The 23,669-nt window shown below is 43.9% G+C and overlaps 1 protein-coding gene across 1 annotated transcript in view; it reads left to right on the forward strand.

Moving 5' to 3' along the window:
* Nucleotides 1–23,669, forward strand: part of LOC130103412 (dnaJ homolog subfamily C member 13-like) — a 161,671-nt gene that overhangs the window by 8,720 nt on the left and 129,282 nt on the right. The window lies entirely within an intron of this gene.

Raw genomic sequence — 23,669 nt, forward strand, 5'->3', positions numbered from 1 at the left:
ACCCGTTCGCTACTGTCTACTCTTAACCCGTAAAACAGTCTACTCTTAACCTGTTTGCTTTTGTCTACTCTTAACCCGTTCGCTACTGTCTACTCTTAACCCGTTCGCTACTGTCTACTCTTAACCCGTTCTCTACTGTCTACTCTTAACCCGTTCGCTACTGTCTACTCTTAACCCGTAAAACAGTCTACTCTTAACCTGTTTGCTTTTGTCTACTCTTAACCCGTTCGCTACTGTCTACTCTTAACCCGTTCTCTACTGTCTACTCTTAACCCTTTACACACTGTCTACTCTTAACCAGTTCACTACTGTCTACTCTTAACCCGTTCGCTACTGTCTACTCTTAACCCGTTCGCTACTGTCTACTCTTAACCCGTTCTCTACTGTCTACTCTTAACCCGTTCGCTACTGTCTACTCTTAACCCGTAAAACAGTCTACTCTTAACCTGTTTGCTTTTGTCTACTCTTAACCCGTTCGCTACTGTCTACTCTTAACCCGTTCGCTACTGTCTACTCTTAACCCTTTACACACTGTCTACTCTTAACCCGTTCACTACTGTCTACTCTTAACCTGTTCGCTACTGTCTACTCTTAACCTGTTCACTACTGTCTACTCCTAACCCGTTCACTAGTGTCTACTCTTAACCCGTTCGCTACTGTCTACTCTAAACCCGTTCACTACTGTCTACTCTTAACCCGTTCGCTACTGTCTACTCTTAACCCGTTCACTAGTGTCTACTCTTAACCCGTAAAACAGTCTACTCTTAACCTGTTTGCTTTTGTCTACTCTTAACCTGTTCACTACTGTCTACTCTTAACCCGTTCGCTACTGTCTACTCTTTACCCGTTCGCTACTGTCTACTCTTAACCCGTTCGCTACTGTCTACTCTTAACCCGTTCGCTACTGTCTACTCTTAACCCGTTCACTACTGTCTACTCTTAACCCGTTCACTACTGTCTACTCTTAACCCGTTCGCTACTGTCTACTCTTAACCCGTTAAACACTGTCTACTCTTAACCAGTTAAACACTGTCTACTCTTAACCCGTTCGCTACTGTCTACTCTTAACCTGTTCGCTACTGTCTACTCTTAACCCGTTCGCTACTGTCTACTCTTAACCCGTTCTCTACTGTCTACTCTTAACCCTTTACACACTGTCTACTCTTAACCAGTTCACTACTGTCTACTCTTAACCCGTTCGCTACTGTCTACTCTTAACCCGTTCGCTACTGTCTACTCTTAACCCGTTCTCTACTGTCTACTCTTAACCCGTTCGCTACTGTCTACTCTTAACCCGTAAAACAGTCTACTCTTAACCTGTTTGCTTTTGTCTACTCTTAACCCGTTCGCTACTGTCTACTCTTAACCCGTTCGCTACTGTCTACTCTTAACCCTTTACACACTGTCTACTCTTAACCCGTTCACTACTGTCTACTCTTAACCTGTTCGCTACTGTCTACTCTTAACCTGTTCACTACTGTCTACTCCTAACCCGTTCACTAGTGTCTACTCTTAACCCGTTCGCTACTGTCTACTCTAAACCCGTTCACTACTGTCTACTCTTAACCCGTTCGCTACTGTCTACTCTTAACCCGTTCACTAGTGTCTACTCTTAACCCGTAAAACAGTCTACTCTTAACCTGTTTGCTTTTGTCTACTCTTAACCTGTTTGCTTTTGTCTACTCTTAACCCGTTCGCTACTGTCTACTCTTTACCCGTTCGCTACTGTCTACTCTTAACCCGTTCGCTACTGTCTACTCTTAACCCGTTCGCTACTGTCTACTCTTAACCCGTTCACTACTGTCTACTCTTAACCCGTTCACTACTGTCTACTCTTAACCCGTTCGCTACTGTCTACTCTTAACACCTTAAAAACTGTCTACTCTTAACCAGTTAAACACTGTCTACTCTTAACCCGTTCGCTACTGTCTACTCTTAACCCATTCGCTACTGTCTACTCTTAACCCGTTCGCTACTGTCTATTCTTAACCTGTTCACTACTCTCTACTCCTAACCCGTTCACTACTGTCTACTCTTAACCCGTTCGCTACTATCTACTCTTAACCCGTTAAACACTGTCTACTCTTAACCTGTTTGCTTTTGTCTACTCTTTACCCGTTCGCTACTGTCTACTCTTAACCCGTTCGCTACTGTCTACTCTTAACCCGTTCGCTACTGTCTACTCTTAACCCGTTCACTACTGTCTACTCTTAACCCGTTCACTACTGTCTACTCTTAACCCGTTCGCTACTGTCTACTCTTAACCCGTTAAACACTGTCTACTCTTAACCAGTTAAACACTGTCTACTCTTAACCCGTTCGCTACTGTCTACTCTTAACCTGTTCGCTACTGTCTACTCTTAACCCGTTCGCTACTGTCTACTCTTAACCCGTTCTCTACTGTCTACTCTTAACCCTTTACACACTGTCTACTCTTAACCAGTTCACTACTGTCTACTCTTAACCCGTTCGCTACTGTCTACTCTTAACCCGTTCGCTACTGTCTACTCTTAACCCGTTCTCTACTGTCTACTCTTAACCCGTTCGCTACTGTCTACTCTTAACCCGTAAAACAGTCTACTCTTAACCTGTTTGCTTTTGTCTACTCTTAACCCGTTCGCTACTGTCTACTCTTAACCCGTTCGCTACTGTCTACTCTTAACCCTTTACACACTGTCTACTCTTAACCCGTTCACTACTGTCTACTCTTAACCTGTTCGCTACTGTCTACTCTTAACCTGTTCACTACTGTCTACTCCTAACCCGTTCACTAGTGTCTACTCTTAACCCGTTCGCTACTGTCTACTCTAAACCCGTTCACTACTGTCTACTCTTAACCCGTTCGCTACTGTCTACTCTTAAACCCGTTCACTAGTGTCTACTCTTAACCCGTAAAACAGTCTACTCTTAACCTGTTTGCTTTTGTCTACTCTTAACCTGTTTGCTTTTGTCTACTCTTAACCCGTTCGCTACTGTCTACTCTTTACCCGTTCGCTACTGTCTACTCTTAACCCGTTCGCTACTGTCTACTCTTAACCCGTTCGCTACTGTCTACTCTTAACCCGTTCACTACTGTCTACTCTTAACCCGTTCACTACTGTCTACTCTTAACCCGTTCGCTACTGTCTACTCTTAACCCGTTAAACACTGTCTACTCTTAACCAGTTAAACACTGTCTACTCTTAACCCGTTCGCTACTGTCTACTCTTAACCCGTTCGCTACTGTCTACTCTTAACCCGTTCGCTACTGTCTATTCTTAACCTGTTCACTACTCTCTACTCCTAACCCGTTCACTACTGTCTACTCTTAACCCGTTCGCTACTATCTACTCTTAACCCGTTAAACACTGTCTACTCTTAACCTGTTTGCTTTTGTCTACTCTTAACCTGTTCACTACTGTCTACTCTTAACCTGTTCACTACTGTCTACTCTTAACCTGTTCACTACTGTCTACTCTTAACCTGTTCACTACTGTCTACTCTTAACCCGTTCACTACTGTCTACTCTTAACCCGTTCGCTACTGTCTACTCTTAACCCGTTCACTACTGTCTACTCCAAACCCGTTCGCTACTGTCTACTCTTAACCCGTTAAACAATGTCTACGCTTAACCCGTTCGCTACTGTCTACTCTTAACCCGTTAAACACTGTCTACTCTTAACCCGTTCGCTACTGTCTACTGTTAACCCGTTAAACACTGTCTACTCTTAACCCGTTCGCTACTGTCTACTCTTAACCCGTTCGATACTGTCTACTCTTAACCTGTTCGCTACTGTCTACTCTTAACCCTTTCGCTACTGTCTACTCTTAAACCATTCGCTACTGTCTACTCCTAACCCGTTCGCTACTGTCTACTCTTAACCCGTTCGCTACTGTCTACTCTTAACCCATTAAACACTGTCTACTCTTAACCCGTTCGCTACTGTCTACTCTTAACCCGTTAAACACTGTCTACTCTTAACCTGTTTGCTTTTTTCTACTCTTAACCTGTTCACTACTGTCTACTCTTAACCCGTTCGCTACTGTCTACTCTTAACCCGTTCGCTACTGTCGACTCTTAACCCGTTCACTACTGTCTACTTTTAACCCGTTCACTACTGTCTACTCTTAACCCGTTCGCTACTGTCTACTCTTAACCCGTTCGCTACTGTCTACTCTTAACCCGTTCACTACTGTCTACTCTTAACCCGTTCGCTACTGTCTACTCTTAACCCGTTCGCTACTGTCTACTCTTAACCCGTTCGCTACTGTCTACTCTTAACCCGTTCACTACTGTCTACTCTTAACCCGTTAAACACTGTCTACTCTTAACCTGTTTGCTTTTGTCTACTCTTAACCTGTTCGCTACTGTCTACTCTTAACCCGTTCGCTACTGTCTACTCTTAACCCGTTCGCTACTGTCTACTCTTAACCCGTTCGCTACTGTCTACTCTTAACCCGTTCGCTACTGTCTACTCTTAACCCGTTCGCTACTGTCTACTCTTAACCCGTTCGCTACTGTCTACTCTTAACCCGTTCGCTACTGTCTACTCTTAACCCGTTCGCTACTGTCTACTCTTAACCTGTTCGCTACTGTCTAGGCTTAACCCGTTCGCTACTGTCTACTCTTAACCCGTTCACTACTGTCTACTCTTAACCAGTTCACTACTGTCTACTCTTAACCTGTTCACTACTGTCTACTCTTAACCAGTTCGCTACTGTCTACTCTTAACCAGTTCACTACTGTCTACTCTTAACCAGTTCACTACTGTCTACTCTTAACCCGTTCACTACTGTCTACTCTTAACCCGTTCACTACTGTCTACTCGTAACCAGTTTGCTTTTGTCTACTCTTAACCTGCTCGCTACTGTCTACTCTTAACCTGTTCACTACTGTCTACTCTTAACCCGTTCGCTACTGTCTACTCTTAACCCGTTCGCTACTGTCTACTCTTAACCCGTTCGCTTCTACTCTTAACCCGTTCGCTACTGTCTACTCTTAACCCGTTAAACACTGTCTACTCTTAACCCGTTCACTACTGTCTACTCTTAACCTGCTCGCTACTGTCTACTCGTAACCAGTTTGCTTTTGTCTACTCTTAACCTGCTCGCTACTGTCTACTCTTAACTCTCTGGGGTCGGCGGTCTCGCCGGCGATACCAGCTCACTTTTTTCCTTATCAGTGCAAAAGAGACTCAAATTACTCTGTTAATTTTGATCTTACATATAAGTGTTGTACATCATTAGATCCTGTTAAGTTTCTATTTTTTTTGTGGATACTCACAATAAAAACAAAGTGTTGTGCTTTTCACCAAATAAAGAAAAACAAACATGATGCGAGTTCTGCGTTCTCTCTGTCAGTGAAGTCCATTCTGAAACGCGTCCTAAGATTAACTGTAACTCCGCGATTACTTGTCACACAGGCACGAGAGGTTTTTCTTTATGAAGCTTAAATTCTCTTCTTTTAAATGAAGTAATTTATATAAAAAACAAATATTCTCAGTTTATGCAATCTGTATGAAAAGAGAGTGCTGTCAGTATTTTTTTCCCCAGCTCATTACACTTCATTACGCGTTAATCTGACACGCCCACGGAGGACGCGCGCTATTCAAACGCAAATGTGAGGCAAGCCATGACAATGCCCACATCAGCCGTTCCACCGCGGCGGTAAAATGTGTGGTGTATTTGCTGCCTTTTACCGCTAAGGGGCGCTACAATCATAGACTCTGAAAAGTGTTAGTTTATTCCGGTTTATTCTCTCTAATGCGTAATCTGCTGCCGCACCGAAGAATTCAACAAGTGAAACGTAGTTAAAATAATTCATAATCACAATACTGAAATTAGGCTACTGAAATGTAATTGAATAAATAATGAAAACATTTCAACATAAAACATTGCAATAAAATCATTTAGGCTACATGAATGAGGCTTTACAACATTAACAGCGTACAGAAGACAGCTCAGTGATCAACGCAACGACACGAGCTTCGAGGAGCTTCAACAGACCCGAGATCGAATCTCAATGTAGCATACATGTTGTTAACCGATGTTGTCCTACGTTTATATTTTCCCACCTTGATGCTTAAATAGCTAACTATTTATATCTGTTTACTTATTTAAAGTCAAGAGTTTTGTTTGATTATCATTACAACATAAATTTGCTACATTCCTGTAGAACCGCAGCCGCTGCACAAACGACAAAAACTGATGAAGGAAGATTGTCAGCCGATTGCATCCGAAAATGAAGAAGCTCGTCTTTAGTCTGCTAAATTATTGTGTAATGTAAAAGAACACTAAAATTACTTAAGTTTGAAACCAAGTTCGAACATTTCAAGGTTTAAATTGTTTAATTTAAAACAGGGTTGCATCTTGTTTAGAGTTTATTTCTTTTGCGATGCAAAATAAGAAACACTAGGCTAATCTTATTCTTGCGACATTTTAAATTTGTATTGCCAAAGAAAATACAGCTAAATTAAACAATTAAAACAGTAGGCCTACAAAACGAAAATTGTCCAAAGAAACATAATTAAATTAAAAACATGCGTTTCTCTTTGCCTCTCTCGCGCTGGATCTCTTTTTAACAAGTTTATTTAGTCTCCCTCGCTGCCCGCGCCGGGTCTGTCTCGAAATTAATCATTTCAGGGTAAAAACACATCATACAGCTGATAATACTGTATATGTCGCTGCGTGTCAGCCATACAAATCACGAAAAATTTATTTAACCTTTAATTGTTGCTTCAAAGGCACAGCATGCCTTGTTGAATTCACCTTACAATAACTTCAATTGAAATTTTGTGTGAAAAAAACTTTAAATAGGCTACAATAAATAAACTACAATATTTATAATTTAATAAGATATGGGGCCTACATTTGGACACAGATTTATCCTTACAATAATTTTGCCTGCTCATCAGGCTGGCTATCCGACACTCTCCATATGAAAGAGGAACATTAACACCTTTGTCCAGCAACTGTCCCTCCAACCCCCCACAGGCTATCGGAGTCTGAGGCTGACTTAACACAAAGAGAAGTCGCAATTCACACTTAAATCGCCATTCTAGACAGTGTTGATAATGAAGGAATTAAATGATTTAAGTTACATGTAGCCTAGTGATATTTCTGTCATAAAAGTTTATTACTAAATATTTCATTATTTCAATAATTGATGAAATAAAACTGGTTTGGGGCAGCTTTTTCCAAGCAAAACTAAATATAATCTGAAAAAACGCTTGTTAATTTGTTGTCATGAACAAAATGTTCAACTTAATATTAAAGTCTACAGGGATCTTTGGATCCTTACAACCAGGCATGCAATTTGTGAATTAAGTTTTTATTTTATTTTGTATTATTCAAATAAATATCGAAACACGGTGCTTCGTGGTAATGCTGCTAAATTAAATAACATTTATAGAATAATTATGAACTTAAATGAAACAATATCGCAACATTTCGACAAATACATTATTATGTTTTTACATTTTAATTCAGGGCGATTTAGCCTACATTTAATTAGAGCGAGATTTTCACACATGTCTTGTCATTTTCTCATTGGGAAGCGCATGTTTGAGTAGCCTAGATCCTCTGTACCTCTCGTTTTCATATGGATTAGCCTACATAATCAGATAACATTTATTAGCCTAAATATTTAGACATTTAAAGGCTTTAGACATAGCCGATTTCTTATCGTGACTGAGCTGAAGTGGCTTTCGGTTCATTTTTGTGACGCGCAGTTCCCGGAGACAGAGGACAGATATACTGTTTTTGTCGTTAGCCTAATATGAATACAAGTTTACAGTTTTGAACGATGTAAGCTACTCTACTCTTATCTGTATGACCAAAAAATTACGGAGTCGCCTATTAAGTTATTTTAGCTGTAATAATGAGATAAATAAATTAATCTAAATGAACGCTCCGCCGCGTTTGTCGAACACTAACTCACGATGCCAGAATAAAACCCGACTTTAGAAAAATGCATAGGGTCACTCGGCGTGGTGTGCCAAAACACTTAATTATAAACTTCAATATTTCATTCAAAATAATCTCAACACGCTTTGTGAAATTTTGAAAAGCCGTGCATGCATTAAGGCCACTGGAACTAATGAACAACTGAAACGCTGGTTTTGATTTTATTGTTTTTCGTTTAAACGTGCCTGTTGCATATCTCTATTTTATATTTGATATTGGTGAAGTAGCCTATAGCATTGATTAGCTGTGGAGGGAGGGGTGTGGGGATTAAAATAATTAATAACTAATTCGCGGTATAACTAGTCGATCACGAGTGGCTCAACAGGTAGATCTATAGATAAACTATATCTTTCAGGAATTTGACCGACCGGGTTGACACTTCAGCGTGAGAAATCGGGGGTGTGGCGTGAGAGCCTGGAATAAATAAATAAAAAATATATATAGCCTATATAAAACAAAACTGTATGGTGTAACAGAGTTTTAGAGCTAGACATAAATCTCTGCAATAATAAATATAAAATATACAGCAGACTATGTTTGTGCGGGATTTAAACCTGTGTCATCTTGATGATGAACCGTAAGTTCTACCGCTCGGCTATGAATTTTGTTACTGAGAAATATCCAAACGTTTGATTCTCACATGAGCGAGAAAACGTTTTGTCTTTAGCCTGTGAGAGTGTAGGCCTACTTTAGCCTTTTACAGTTTTAAAAGATTATATCTTATCTGTATGACCAACAATTTGTTGTAGGCTTATTTGGAAATTACCATAACTTGTAGTATTTCATCCTTAGGCTACTGTTAATAGACATTAGCCCCACTTACGTTTTGCTAAATGTCCCTTTGCGCCACCTGGCGGTCATTTCGCGTACGACTTTGAAATGAGACTGGTTTATTTTTACCGCGGTGGATGGCTAAAAATGGTATGTGGATGGCTAAAAGGTGTGACTAAAAATGTGCTTTTGGCTTTCATTTATATTTTGATTGTTTGTATATATATATATATATATATATATATATATATATATATACTAATGAGCCTTTCATTCAGGGGTGTCACACAAGAAAGAATGCAAGGACAATATATATATATAAATAAATAAATATTTATACACACACACACACACACACATATATATATATATATATATATATATATGTGTGTGTGTGTGTGTGTGTGTATATAAATATTTATTTATTTATATATATATTGTCCTTGCATTCTTTCTTGTGTGACACCCCTGAATGAAAGGCTCATTAGTATGCAGTCTGCTCAGGTGAGAACTGCCTAATTATTCATGAGGGGGTTGGGCCGATCCGCCCATCCGCATATTGCCTTTGCAAACAAAAAAATGTTTTTCACAATTTAAAACAATCTATTGTGTTATGTGAATGATAAGACAGGATGATTTTCAGATCATTTTGAAGAAAAAACTCTAGGCCACAACATCCATTAGTCAAAAGTCTTGTGGACACATATTTAGTATGTGTTTTGTGGCCTTATTTCAGAAACTTTAAGTTTTAGTTTTTTCAATAACCACGCATAAACAATATTCTCTCAAAAATACAAAAATGTACATACATGTTGATAACACATTATGGTAGCCCTGTGTGTGCTAAATAGAGTGTAATTACACCTTTGCCAGTAATATGTTTATAAGCAACTGAAAAAAGCACAAATGTCAGAGTATGTCAAAACATCTCAAGGACCCCAAAAACACCTTGGACCCCAGAGGGTTAACCTGTTCGCTACTGTCTACTCTTAACCCGTTCGCTACTGTCTACTCTTAACCCGTTCGCTACTGTCTACTCTTAACCCGTTCGCTTCTACTCTTAACCCGTTCGCTACTGTCTACTCTTAACCCGTTAAACACTGTCTACTCTTAACCCGTTCGCTACTGTCTACTCTTAACCCGTTCGATACTGTCTACTCTTAACCTGTTCGCTACTGTCTACTCTTAACCCTTTCGCTACTGTCTACTCTTAAACCATTCGCTACTGTCTACTCCTAACCCGTTCGCTACTGTCTACTCTTAACCCGTTCGCTACTGTCTACTCTTAACCCATTAAACACTGTCTACTCTTAACCCGTTCGCTACTGTCTACTCTTAACCCGTTAAACACTGTCTACTCTTAACCTGTTTGCTTTTTTCTACTCTTAACCTGTTCACTACTGTCTACTCTTAACCCGTTCACTACTGTCTACTCTTAACCCGTTCGCTACTGTCTACTCTTAACCCGTTCGCTACTGTCTACTCTTAACCCGTTCGCTACTGTCTACTCTTAACCCGTTCGCTACTGTCTACTCTTAACCCGTTCGCTACTGTCTACTCTTAACCCGTTCGCTACTGTCTACTCTTAACCCGTTCGCTACTGTCTACTCTTAACCTGTTCGCTACTGTCTAGTCTTAACCCGTTCGCTACTGTCTACTCTTAACCCGTTCACTACTGTCTACTCTTAACCAGTTCACTACTGTCTACTCTTAACCCGTTCACTACTGTCTACTCTTAACCCGTTCACTACTGTCTACTCGTAACCAGTTTGCTTTTGTCTACTCTTAACCTGCTCGCTACTGTCTACTCTTAACCTGTTCGCTACTGTCTACTCTTAACCCGTTCGCTACTGTCTACTCTTAACCCGTTCGCTACTGTCTACTCTTAACCCGTTCGCTTCTACTCTTAACCCGTTCGCTACTGTCTACTCTTAACCCGTTAAACACTATCTACTCTTAACCCGTTCGCTACTGTCTACTCTTAACCCGTTAAACACTGTCTACTCTTAACCCGTTCGCTACTACTCTTAACCCGTTCGCTACTGTCCACTCTTAACCCATTCGCTACTGTCTACTCTTAACCCGTTCGCTACTGTCTACTAGGGGTGTGACGAGACGCTTATCTCACGAGACGAGACTAGACACGAGATTTGGTTCACGAGAACGAGACGAGATTTTTGCACAATTTTTCAGAAATCCTCAATGACAAAATTCATGACTGGAAAAATAGTATGCAGGTGCATTCTGCAATGTCTAACTAATAATCCTATAAAGTAGACCTGAAATGACATGCATTATGAGTATGAATTATCAAATGCATTGAAAGAAAACAATATACAAGCACTGTAAAAGGTTTTTATTGACTGGCTTTTCTCTGTATTATTTCACATTAGTCTCTTCAGCCCTTACTGTACATTTAAGAGCTGATTTCTGATTGAGGCTGTGTGTGACCTCCTAACTGAACTCCTTGAAGTCTTATTAAGCGCAAACAATAAGTGCAAGTGCAACCATAATCAAAGTTAGCACACAGACTCTTTATAATTGTTTTCAAATTGCTGTTTTATTTTGCACCGGCAGTTATAGGGTTAATGCGGTGAGTTCGGAAAAGGCCGGGTAGAGAGAAACGAGGCCGGTGTGTTTGTCTCTACAGTTGTTCTTGCGTTCCGATTATAAGTTCAGAAATAGAGCCTCCCTTGTCTGATGTCCTTAAGACATTACAGTACTCTCAATATATTCGAAGTGCAAACTGAGACCATAGCCGCAAATAAACAGTCCAGAGATGGGTATTAGGAGACGGACTATTGTATGTTCGCGGCCTAATTTGTGCGCAATGCACATCAGGGAGCTTGTGTTTTACTTTCACTTTCGTGATCGCGCGTACTCTGTGTATAGGGAGCAGCTGTGCTGAGCGTGCATTCTACTGGACGTTAAATCAGACGTTAGTCTACTATGTTGCGCAACGAATCCTCCGCCATCCTCACGCGATCAGTGAACTGTGATTCGTGCTGCACTGATTGCAACGGCAACTCGTGCTGGATGAGCAGAGCAGACTTTTACATTATTTTATAATGGCTTTTATTTTTTTTATAAAAACCGCAAAACGATAGTTTAGGTGAATGTGAGTGTAGCGGTGGAATATTCTATGGTAATCTCACCCTCACGCTCAGTCATGGCGATATCGCGAGACAGCTTTTCACTTGACGAGAAATCTCGTCATGTTTTAGTCTCGCGAGATCTCGTCACACCCGTTCGCTACTGTCTACTCTTAACCCGTTCGCTACTGTCTACTCTTAACCCGTTCGCTACTGTCTACTCTTAACCCGTTCGCTACTGTCTACTCTTAACCCGTTCACTACTGTCTACTCTTAACCCGTTCATTACTGTCTACTCTTAACCCGTTCGCTACTGTCTACTCTTAACCCGTTCGCTACTGTCTACTCTTAACCCGTTCACTACTGTCTTCTCTTAACCCGTTCGCTACTGTCTACTCTAAACCCGTTCGCTACTGTCTACTCTTAACCCGTTCGCTACTGTCTACTCTTAACCAGTTCACTACTGTCTACTCTTAACCCGTTCACTACTGTCTTCTCTTAACCCGTTCGCTACTGTCTACTCTAAACCCGTTCGCTACTGTCTACTCTTAACCCGTTCGCTACTGTCTACTCTTAACCAGTTCACTACTGTCTACTCTTAACCCGTTCGCTACTGTCTACTCTTAACCAGTTCACTACTGTCTACTCTTAACCAGTTCGCTACTGTCTACTCTTAACCCGTTCGCTACTGTCTACTCTTAACCAGTTCACTACTGCCTACTCTTAACCCGTTCGCTACTGTCTACTCTTAACCAGTTCGCTACTGTCTACTCTTAACCAGTTCGCTACTGTCTACTCTTAACCCGTTCGCTACTGTCTACTCTTAACCAGTTCGCTACTGTCTACTCTTAACCCGTTCGCTACTGTCTACTCTTAACCCGTTCGCTACTGTCTACTCTTTACCAGTTCGCTACTGTCTACTCTTAACCCGTTCGCTACTGTCTACTCTTAACCCGTTCGCTACTGTCTACTCTTTACCAGTTCGCTACTGTCTACTCTTAACCCGTTCGCTACTGTCTACTCTTAACCCGTTCGCTACTGTCTACTCTTAACCCGTTCGCTACTGTCTACTCTTAACCCGTTCGCTACTGTCTTCTCTTAACCCGTTCGCTACTGTCTACTCTTAACCCGTTCGCTACTGTCTACTCTTAACCCGTTCGCTACTGTCTACTCTTAACCCGTTCGCTACTGTCTACTCTTAACCCGTTCGCTACTGTCTACTCTTAACCCGTTCGCTACTGTCTACTCTTAACCAGTTCACTACTGTCTACTCTTAACCAGTTCACTACTGTCTACTCTTAACCAGTTCACTACTGTCTACTCTTAACCAGTTCACTACTGTCTACTCTTAACCAGTTCGCTACTGTCTACTCTTAACCAGTTCGCTACTGTCTACTCTTAACCAGGGGCCGTATTCACAAAGAATTTTATCTTACCACTAGGAGTACTCCTAAATCGCACTAAAATATTTTAGCTAGGAGTTTTCTCTTAAAAGTTATTCACAACGCCTTTCAGACCTACTCTTAGTAAGGAAAAATGACAACTCCTAAACTAAGAGTGAGTCTTCGTTGCTATGGATGACGTCACTTCTCATGCACGAGCTTCCTCGCAATGATCACGGTGATTGGTTGTTAGATGACAGGGCCATCATGCGGAACATAACACAGACGCAACAAATCATGGATTTAGGACATCTAAATATGTCTGTGTCCTACACAAAATAATAATAGTAATGTCATCGAAATGTTTGTGCAGGCCCCAGTGAAGTGTAATTCTAACAAGGCAGAGAGAGAGAGAAGTTGTGAATTAAATTAAATTAAATCAAGGTAGCCTAATACCCCAATGAAAACCGCCACTTGCCTAATAATGAAAAAACGACACTTGCATTAACACTTGCTTGGTTAATTGACATCCTATTAGCCTAAATAGACTACTTAAAGCAAGGAAATGTTACTCCTATTGAAGTAATGTAATGGTGTGTTCACATCGAACGCGAATAAAGCGTCAAATACGCGTCTATCGCTTGAACATTCGCTCGAGTTCAAATTTTTCAACTTGCGCGGAAGACATTCGCGGCAAACGCGTCGCCCAATTCGCGTCATTTGCAACGCCCGGCGCGAATGATGCGCCTATTCGCGTCTTTGCATTGACTTTGTATGTAATCTACTCGCGCAAATAATTAAATTCGCGTTCGGTGTGAACACAACATAATAGTTGAATGACGGTGGATTATGAACTCGCCAAAACGGAAAAGAAAGCCCAACTGGACGCAGGATCAGTTACTGCTGCTGGCCCAAAAACATAATAAAAGTGAAATTCGGCACTGGGATATCAAGCAAAACTAAGCGTGAGAATGGGAGAGGATTTGTTTGGAGATCAATGCAGCATTCCCGCTTGTGTCGCGGACCCCGGACGACTGCGAGAGGCGGTGGTATGCGCTACAATCCTTTGTGAATAGGTCTTAGTGAGTTAGGAGTCCTCTCGACTTCTTTTAAGCTGTCCCAGACTTAGGTGCTACTTTTAGGGCTAAAATGCTTCGTGAATTACTCTTAGTGAAAAAAATTAGGAGTCCTAAAGTTAGGAGTGACACGCCCATTATTTTTAGGAGTTGCTCCTAAATTTGCCAGTTAGGAGCTACTTTTAGCCTTAAAATTCTTTGTGAATACGGCCCCAGTTCGCTACTGTCTACTCTTAACCAGTTCGCTACTGTCTACTCTTAACCCGTTCGCTACTGTCTACTCTTAACCAGTTCGCTACTGTCTACTCTTAACCCGTTCGCTACTGTCTACTCTAAACCAGTTCACTACTGTCTACTCTTAACCCGTTCGCTACTGTCTACTCTTAACCAGTTCGCTACTGTCTACTCTTAACCAGTTCGCCACTGTCTACTCTTAACCCGTTCGCTACTGTCTACTCTTAACCAGTTCACTACTGTCTACTCTTAACCCGTTCGCTACTGTCTACTCTTAACCCGTTCGCTACTGTCTACTCTTAACCAGTTCGCTACTGTCTACTCTTAACCCGTTCGCTACTGTCTACTCTTAACCCGTTAAACACTGTCTACTCTTAACCCGTTCGCTACTGTCTACTCCTAACCCGTTCGCTACTGTCTACTCTTAACCCATTCGCTACTGTCTACTCTTAACCCGTTCGCTACTGTCTACTCTTAACCCGTTCGCTACTGTCTACTCCTAACCCGTTCCCTACTGTCTACTCTTAACCCGTTCGCTACTGTCTACTCTTAACCCGTTCGCTACTGTCTACTCTTAACCCGTTCGCTACTGTCTACTCTTAACCCGTTCGCTACTGTCTACTCTTAACCAGTTCGCTACTGTCTACTCTTAACCCGTTCGCTACTGTCTACTCTTAACCCGTTCGCTACTGTCTACTCTTAACCCGTTCGCTACTGTCTACTCTCAACCCGTTCGCTACTGTCTACTCTTAACCCGTTCGCTACTGTCTACTCTTAACCCGTTCGCTACTGTCTACTCTTAACCAGTTCCCTACTGTCTACTCTTAACCCGTTCGCTACTGTCTACTCTTAACCAGTTCGCTACTGTCTACTCTTAACCAGTTCGCTACTGTCTACTCTTAACCAGTTCACTACTGTCTACTCTTAACCCGTTCGCTACTGTCTACTCTTAACCCGTTCGCTACTGTCTACTCTTAACCAGTTCGCTACTGTCTACTCTTAACCCGTTCGCTACTGTCTACTCTTAACCCGTTAAACACTGTCTACTCTTAACCCGTTCGCTACTGTCTACTCCTAACCCGTTCGCTACTGTCTACTCTTAACCCGTTCGCTACTGTCTACTCTTAACCCGTTCGCTACTGTCTACTCTTAACCCGTTCGCTACTGTCTACTCCTAACCCGTTCGCTACTGTCTACTCTTAACCCGTTCGCTACTGTCTACTCTTAACCCGTTCGCTACTGTCTACTCTTAACCAGTTCGCTACTGTCTACTCTTAACCAGTTCGCTACTGTCTACTCTTAACCCGTTCGCTACTGTCTACTCTTAACCCGTTCGCTACTGTCTACTTTTAACCCGTTCGCTACTGTCTACTCTTAACCCATTCGCTACTGTCGACTCTTAACCCGTTCACTACTGTCTACTTTTAACCCGTTCGCTACTGTCTACTCTTAACCCGTTCGCTACTGTCTACTCTTAACCCGTTCGCTACTGTCTACTCTTAACCTGTTCGCTACTGTCTACTCTTAACCCGTTCGCTACTGTCTACTCTTAACCCGTTCGCTACTGTCGACTCTTAACCCGTTCACTACTGTCTACTTTTAACCCGTTCGCTACTGTCTACTCTTAACCCGTTCGCTACTGTCTACTCTTAACCCGTTCGCTACTGTCTACTCTTAACCCGTTCGCTACTGTCTACTCTTAACCCGTTCGCTACGGTCTACTCTTAACCCGTTCGCTACTATCTACTCTTAACCCGTTCGCTACTATCTACTTTTAACCCGTTCGCTACTGTCTACTCTTAACCCGTTCACTACTGTCTACTTTTAACCCGTTCGCTACTGTCTACTCTTAACCCGTTCGCTACTGTCTACTCTTAACCCGTTCGCTACTGTCTACTCTTAACCCGTTCGCTACTGTCTACTCCTAACCCGTTCGCTACTGTCTACTCCTAACCCGTTCGCTACTGTCTACTCTTAACCCGTTCGCTACTGTCTACTCTTAACCCGTTCGCTACTATCTACTTTTAACCCGTTCGCTACTGTCGACTCTTAACCCGTTCACTACTGTCTACTTTTAACCCGTTCGCTACTGTCTACTCTTAACCCGTTCGCTACTGTCTACTCTTAACCCGTTCGCTACTGTCTACTCTTAACCCGTTCGCTACTGTCTACTCCTAACCCGTTCGCTACTGTCTACTCCTAACCCGTTCGCTACTGTCTACTCTTAACCCGTTCGCTACTGTCTACTCTTAACCCGTTCGCTACTGTCTACTCTTAACCCGTTCGCTACTGTCTACTCTTAACCTGTTCGCTACTGTCTACTCTTAACCCGTTCGCTACTGTCTACTCTTAACCCGTTCGCTACTGTCTACTCTTAACCCGTTCGCTACTGTCTACTCTTTTGAGCACAGATCTGAACTTCATTAACTGATGAATGCAGACCTAAGGTTGGTCTCTTTTAAAAGACAGATTATTGCAGAAGTGAAAGCAAAAAATTAAAGTGTAAATAGTTGTAGTACTTTTGCACAATTTCAGTTACACAACATTTTCAGTTACACCAAACACTTGATCATGCTGTGTGTGTAACTGAAATTGTGCAAAAGTACTACAACTATTTATAAACTTAGAAGGATATAAACTTGAGTGTGTGTGAGTGTGTAATAACTGACAGGCAATAAGCCCTCGAGCTCGTCGTGAGCAGTTATGCAATGCCAGTGTAAATGTCATGCAACACGATCTTGACTGTGATCGTGTTTTATTGAAGCCTGCAGATACAGGAGCAGATTCATCACAACCTTTATTGCTTTCAGTGTCAGCATTACGGTTGAGCTTTGCATTCATAAAACCCTCAGTTTCAGCAGTTTTGCAGAAATCCTCCAGCGTAGGGCAAACCTGTACAGAAGAGGCACAGACTCACTCTCGGTGTGTGGGAATGTGTTTTCTGTATTTCTGTGATGCTTCAGTGCAGAACGAAGGACAGCTCTTAAAGAGAGTGTGTTTCTGTGCCGTTTTAAACCGCTTGTATTGTGCTGAGCTGCTGAGATCGATCATGTGACCTCATCCTGGAATTGGCGCTGGATTTTTAACATACTTAAGCTATTAATGCGTCGCATCCGAGTGCTGTAATCCCATCGGCTCTCAGAACACCAGCGGGATTACAGGTCACAGATACGTGCACTTTCTGCCACTGGTGGCCTGCAGTGTTTTAATCCAGATCGTGGGTTTATCATTAATTACTTAAATTTTATTAGGCATGCTTTAGTTTAGTTGTCCTGTAGTGTAGACTGAGATTACCGCATCTTCCTCCAGCGCTTCCTTTATTTCATTACAGTTTACTTGCTCAATGAATCGAGGAGAATGGCCATGAAAAGCATTTTTTAAAATATTTATTTTATTACATTTTTAACACATTTAAAAAAATAGTTGTATAAGCCATTTCTCAAAATCGATTTCTCTTGTTAATTAATTTAGACATTTATACTTTAGTCATTTTGGAAAGATGTTACTCTAGCGTTCATATCTCTAGATCAGAATACGTTCACATATTTCTTTTACAATTTAAAGACATTTAAATGGCGATACTTTTCTAATTGAGTATGTACCAAATATGCAAATTAGAACCTTAGCTTAAGTTTACCAGTGTACAATGTAAAATCTCAAAATCTGACTACCCAATAATGAGTCGAGAATAACTGGAGACAATGGAACAAGATATCCCAGGAGAAGATTAACCCGAGCTTAGATCTGACCCTGGGTTAGTAGTTCCAGTGTAAAGCTGCAGTTCTTCCCAGTGTTGGGAGCGGCGGTGGACTGATGAACGATTAGCTTTAGCTGATACTGCGAGACAGGAGTCCTGAGCTGCTGTACGGGTTCAGTGCTGGGAGCGGCGGTGGACTGATGAACGATTAGCTTTAGCTGATACTGCGAGTCAGGAGTCCTGAGCTGCTGTACGGGTTCAGTGTTGGGAGCGGCGGTGGACTGATGAACGATTAGCTTTAGCTGATACTGCGAGACAGGAGTCCTGAGCTGCTGTACGGGTTCAGTGTTGGGAGCGGCGGTGGACTGATGAACGATTAGCTTTAGCTGATACTGCGAGTCAGGAGTCCTGAGCTGCTGTACGGGTTCAGTGTTGGGAGCGGCGGTGGACTGATGAACGATTAGCTTTAGCTGATACTGCGAGACAGGAGTCCTGAGCTGCTGTACGGGTTCAGTGTTGGGAGCGGCGGTGGACTGATGAACGATTAGCTTTAGCTGATACTGCGAGTCAGGAGCCCTGAGCTGCTGTACGGGTTCAGTGTTGGGAGCGGCGGTGGACTGATGAACGATTAGCTTTAGCTGATACTGCGAGTCAGGAGCCCTGAGCTGCTGTACGGGTTCAGTGTTGGGAGCGGCGGTAGACTGATGAACGATTAGCTTTAGCTGATACTGCGAGTCAGGAGCCCTGAGCTGCTGTACGGGTTCAGTGTTGGGAGCGGCGGTGGACTGATGAACGATTAGCTTTAGCTGATACTGCGAGTCAGGAGCCCTGAGCTGCTGTACGGGTTCAGTGCTGGGAGCGGCGGTGGACTGATGAACGATTAGCTTTAGCTGATACTGCGAGACAGGAGTCCTGAGCTGCTGTACGGGTTCAGTGTTGGGAGCGGCGGTAGACTGATGAACGATTAGCTTTAGCTGATACTGCGAGTCAGGAGTCCTGAGCTGCTGTACGGGTTCAGTGTTGGGAGCGGCGGTGGACTGATGAACGATTAGCTTTACCTGATACTGCGAGTCAGGAGCCCTGAGCTGCTGTACGGGTTCAGTGCTGGGAGCGGCGGTGGACTGATGAACGATTAGCTTTAGCTGATACTGCGAGTCAGGAGTCCTGAGCTGCTGTACGGGTTCAGTGCTGGGAGCGGCGGTGGACTGATGAACGATTAGTTTTAGCTGATACTGCGAGTCAGGAGTCCGGAGCTGCTGTACGGGTTCAGTGTTGGGAGCGGCGGTGGACTGATGAACGATTAGCTTTAGCTGATACTGCGAGTCAGGAGCCCTGAGCTGCTGTACGGGTTCAGTGTTGGGAGCGGCGGTAGACTGATGAACGATTAGCTTTAGCTGATACTGCGAGTCAGGAGTCCTGAGCTGCTGTACGGGTTCAGTGTTGGGAGCGGCGGTGGACTGATGAACGATTAGCTTTAGCTGATACTGCGAGTCAGGAGTCCGGAGCTGCTGTACGGGTTCAGTGTTGGGAGCGGCGGTAGACTGATGAACGATTAGCTTTAGCTGATACTGCGAGTCAGGAGCCCTGAGCTGCTGTACGGGTTCAGTGCTGGGAGCGGCGGTGGACTGATGAACGATTAGCTTTAGCTGATACTGCGAGTCAGGAGTCCGGAGCTGCTGTACGGGTTCAGTGTTGGGAGCGGCGGTGGACTGATGAACGATTAGCTTTAGCTGATACTGCGAGTCAGGAGTCCTGAGCTGCTGTACGGGTTCAGTGTTGGGAGCGGCGGTGCACTGATGAACGATTAGCTTTAGCTGATACTGCGAGTCAGGAGCCCTGAGCTGCTGTACGGGTTCAGTGCTGGGAGCGGCGGTGGACTGATGAACGATTAGCTTTAGCTGATACTGCGAGTCAGGAGCCCTGAGCTGCTGTACGGGTTCAGTGTTGGGAGCGGCGGTGGACTGATGAACGATTAGCTTTAGCTGATACTGCGAGTCAGGAGTCCTGAGCTGCTGTACGGGTTCAGTGTTGGGAGCGGCGGTGGACTGATGAACGATTAGCTTTAGCTGATACTGCGAGACAGGAGTCCTGAGCTGCTGTACGGGTTCAGTGTTGGGAGCGGCGGTGGACTGATGAACGATTAGCTTTAGCTGATACTGCGAGTCAGGAGTCCTGAGCTGCTGTACGGGTTCAGTGTTGGGAGCGGCGGTGGACTGATGAACGATTAGCTTTAGCTGATACTGCGAGTCAGGAGTCCTGAGCTGCTGTACGGGTTCAGTGTTGGGAGCGGCGGTGGACTGATGAACGATTAGCTTTAGCTGATACTGCGAGACAGGAGTCCTGAGCTGCTGTGCGGGTTCAGTGTTGGGAGCGGCGGTGGACTGATGAACGATTAGCTTTAGCTGATACTGCGAGACAGGAGTCCTGAGCTGCTGTGCGGGTTCAGTGCTGGGAGCGGCGGTGGACTGATGAACGATTAGCTTTAGCTGATACTGCGAGTCAGGAGTCCTGAGCTGCTGTACGGGTTCAGTGTTGGGAGCGGCGGTGGACTGATGAACGATTAGCTTTAGCTGATACTGCGAGTCAGGAGTCCTGAGCTGCTGTACGGGTTCAGTGCTGGGAGCGGCGGTGGACTGATGAACGATTAGCTTTAGCTGATACTGCGAGTCAGGAGTCCTGAGCTGCTGTACGGGTTCAGTGTTGGGAGCGGCGGTGGACTGATGAACGATTAGCTTTAGCTGATACTGCGAGTCAGGAGCCCTGAGCTGCTGTACCGGTTCAGTGCTGGGAGCGGCGGTGGACTGATGAACGATTAGCTTTAGCTGATACTGCGAGACAGGAGTCCTGAGCTGCTGTACGGGTTCAGTGCTGGGAGCGGCGGTGCACTGATGAACGATTAGCTTTAGCTGATACTGCGAGTCAGGAGTCCTGAGCTGCTGTACGGGTTCAGTGCTGGGAGCGGCGGTGGACTGATGAACGATTAGCTTTAGCTGATACTGCGAGACAGGAGTCCTGAGCGGCTGTACGGGTTCAGTGTTGGGAGCGGCGGTGCACTGATGAACGATTAGCTTTAGCTGATACTGCGAGACAGGAGTCCTGAGCTGCTGTACGGGTTCAGTGCTGGGAGCGGCGGTGCACTGATGAACGATTAGCTTTAGCTGATACTGCGAGTCAGGAGTCCTGAGCTGCTGTACGGGTTCAGTGCTGGGAGCGGCGGTGGACTGATGAACGATTAGCTTTAGCTGATACTGCGAGTCAGGAGTCCTGAGCTGCTGTACGGGTTCAGTGCTGGGAGCGGCGGTGGACTGATGAACGATTAGCTTTAGCTGATACTGCGAGTCAGGAGTCCTGAGCTGCTGTACGGGTTCAGTGCTGGGAGCGGCGGTGGACTGATGAACGATTAGCTTTAGCTGATACTGCGAGACAGGAGTCCTGAGCTGCTGTACGGGTTCAGTGTTGGGAGCGGCGGTGGACTGATGAACGATTAGCTTTAGCTGATACTGCGAGTCAGGAGCCCTGAGCTGCTGTACGGGTTCAGTGTTGGGAGCGGCGGTGGACTGATGAACGATTAGCTTTAGCTGATACTGCGAGTCAGGAGCCCTGAGCTGCTGTACGGGTTCAGTGCTGGGAGCGGCGGTGGACTGATGAACGATTAGCTTTAGCTGATACTGCGAGTCAGGAGTCCTGAGCTGCTGTACGGGTTCAGTGTTGGGAGCGGCGGTGGACTGATGAACGATTAGCTTTAGCTGATACTGCGAGTCAGGAGTCCTGAGCTGCTGTACGGGTTCAGTGCTGGGAGCGGCGGTGGACTGATGAACGATTAGCTTTAGCTGATACTGCGAGACAGGAGTCCTGAGCTGCTGTACGGGTTCAGTGTTGGGAGCGGCGGTGGACTGATGAACGATTAGCTTTAGCTGATACTGCGAGTCAGGAGCCCTGAGCTGCTGTACGGGTTCAGTGCTGGGAGCGGCGGTGGACTGATGAACGATTAGCTTTAGCTGATACTGCGAGACAGGAGCCCTGAGCTGCTGTACGGGTTCAGTGTTGGGAGCGGCGGTAGACTGATGAACGATTAGCTTTAGCTGATACTGCGAGTCAGGAGTCCTGAGCTGCTGTACGGGTTCAGTGTTGGGAGCGGCGGTGGACTGATGAACGATTAGCTTTAGCTGATACTGCGAGTCAGGAGTCCTGAGCTGCTGTACGGGTTCAGTGCTGGGCTGAGGAGAGGAAGGAAGGAGTCAGTGTTGCTGACAGAGACATTCATGTTCAACACGGTTCACAGGTCAGCACCTCTTCCCCTCCTCTTCCCGTGTCCTCGTGTGTTTGAGCTGTGGCTCTCAGTGAACACGACCCTCGCTTCCCTTCCCTCCCATCGCATGTTTACGTGCCTTTTTCTCCGAATACAATATAAATGTTGTTTGCATTATATTTAATTCTCGAGTGAAACTCATAACCTACTTTTTTGGATGGTAAAAAGTGATTTCCATGATTAAAACTCCTTTTTTTAAAATTAAGTAAAATTTGAATTTTACATCTGTGTTTTCACTAGTCAGAATTACCCATAAAGCCTCAGTGTTTCCCATGGCTTCAGGCTCAGAACACTAGTTTGAGTGTGAGGTGTGGATCAGTGTGGAGTGTGCTGGGGGATGTTTCCAGGATCTTCATGGGATCCTGCAACACGGCCTCTGCTCCAGTGATGAAAGCTTTCTTTACTCAGCGCTTCTGTGCCTCAGTGTAGGGAATCAGGGAATCAGGGAATCAGGGAATCAGGGAATCAGGGATGCACCGAGAGGAACATTTCGGCCGATACCGATAACCAATATTTTGAAAGCCGTTAACCGATATATTGGCCGATAAATCTAAATCCAAGTTTTTATATAATTTTTTAGAACCTGATTACAAAAACAAAAGTCTCACCATTAAAATGTATGTCCCAAACACACAATTATAATGTTCTCATTGTAATGTTATGTAGCCGATATGACAGACTTAACTGTTGCACTTCACTGTATTTTCCTTTTTGAAGTGATCAATCATATTTCAAGCAATTCAAAACCATCATGATGAGCATTCTCTCAGTTGAAGGAAATAATACATTATTTATCGGCTTTAATATATTGGCTAAATTTCTTTTTATTGGGCCGATAACGACCAATACCGATATTCTGGTGGCCGATATATCCTGCATCTCTGCTTCAGTGTTCTCCGTAGCAGATCTCCACCGAATCAACTCTAATTATCAAACTAAAATGCATAAAAAACTAAGAAAACCATGGTGGAAGAGTCTGTTAAATAAATTATATTTCTAAATGAATGTGTGTGTGCACATGCTTTGTTTCTAGAGTAAACGCACAGCACACACACACTAACTGTGTAAAGTTACTCCAGGAGTTCAGCACAGTCTCAGTGTCCTTATCTCCGTGAACTTGAGCGTAGCAGAGTCTGAGAGGAGATGTTTATCCGGCGTCCTCTT

The sequence above is a fragment of the Rhinichthys klamathensis genome, unplaced genomic scaffold (genome assembly GCF_029890125.1).
Source record: "Rhinichthys klamathensis goyatoka isolate OS25496 unplaced genomic scaffold, OSU_Roscu_1.1 h1tg000287l_1, whole genome shotgun sequence".
Taxonomy (NCBI): domain Eukaryota; kingdom Metazoa; phylum Chordata; class Actinopteri; order Cypriniformes; family Leuciscidae; genus Rhinichthys; species Rhinichthys klamathensis.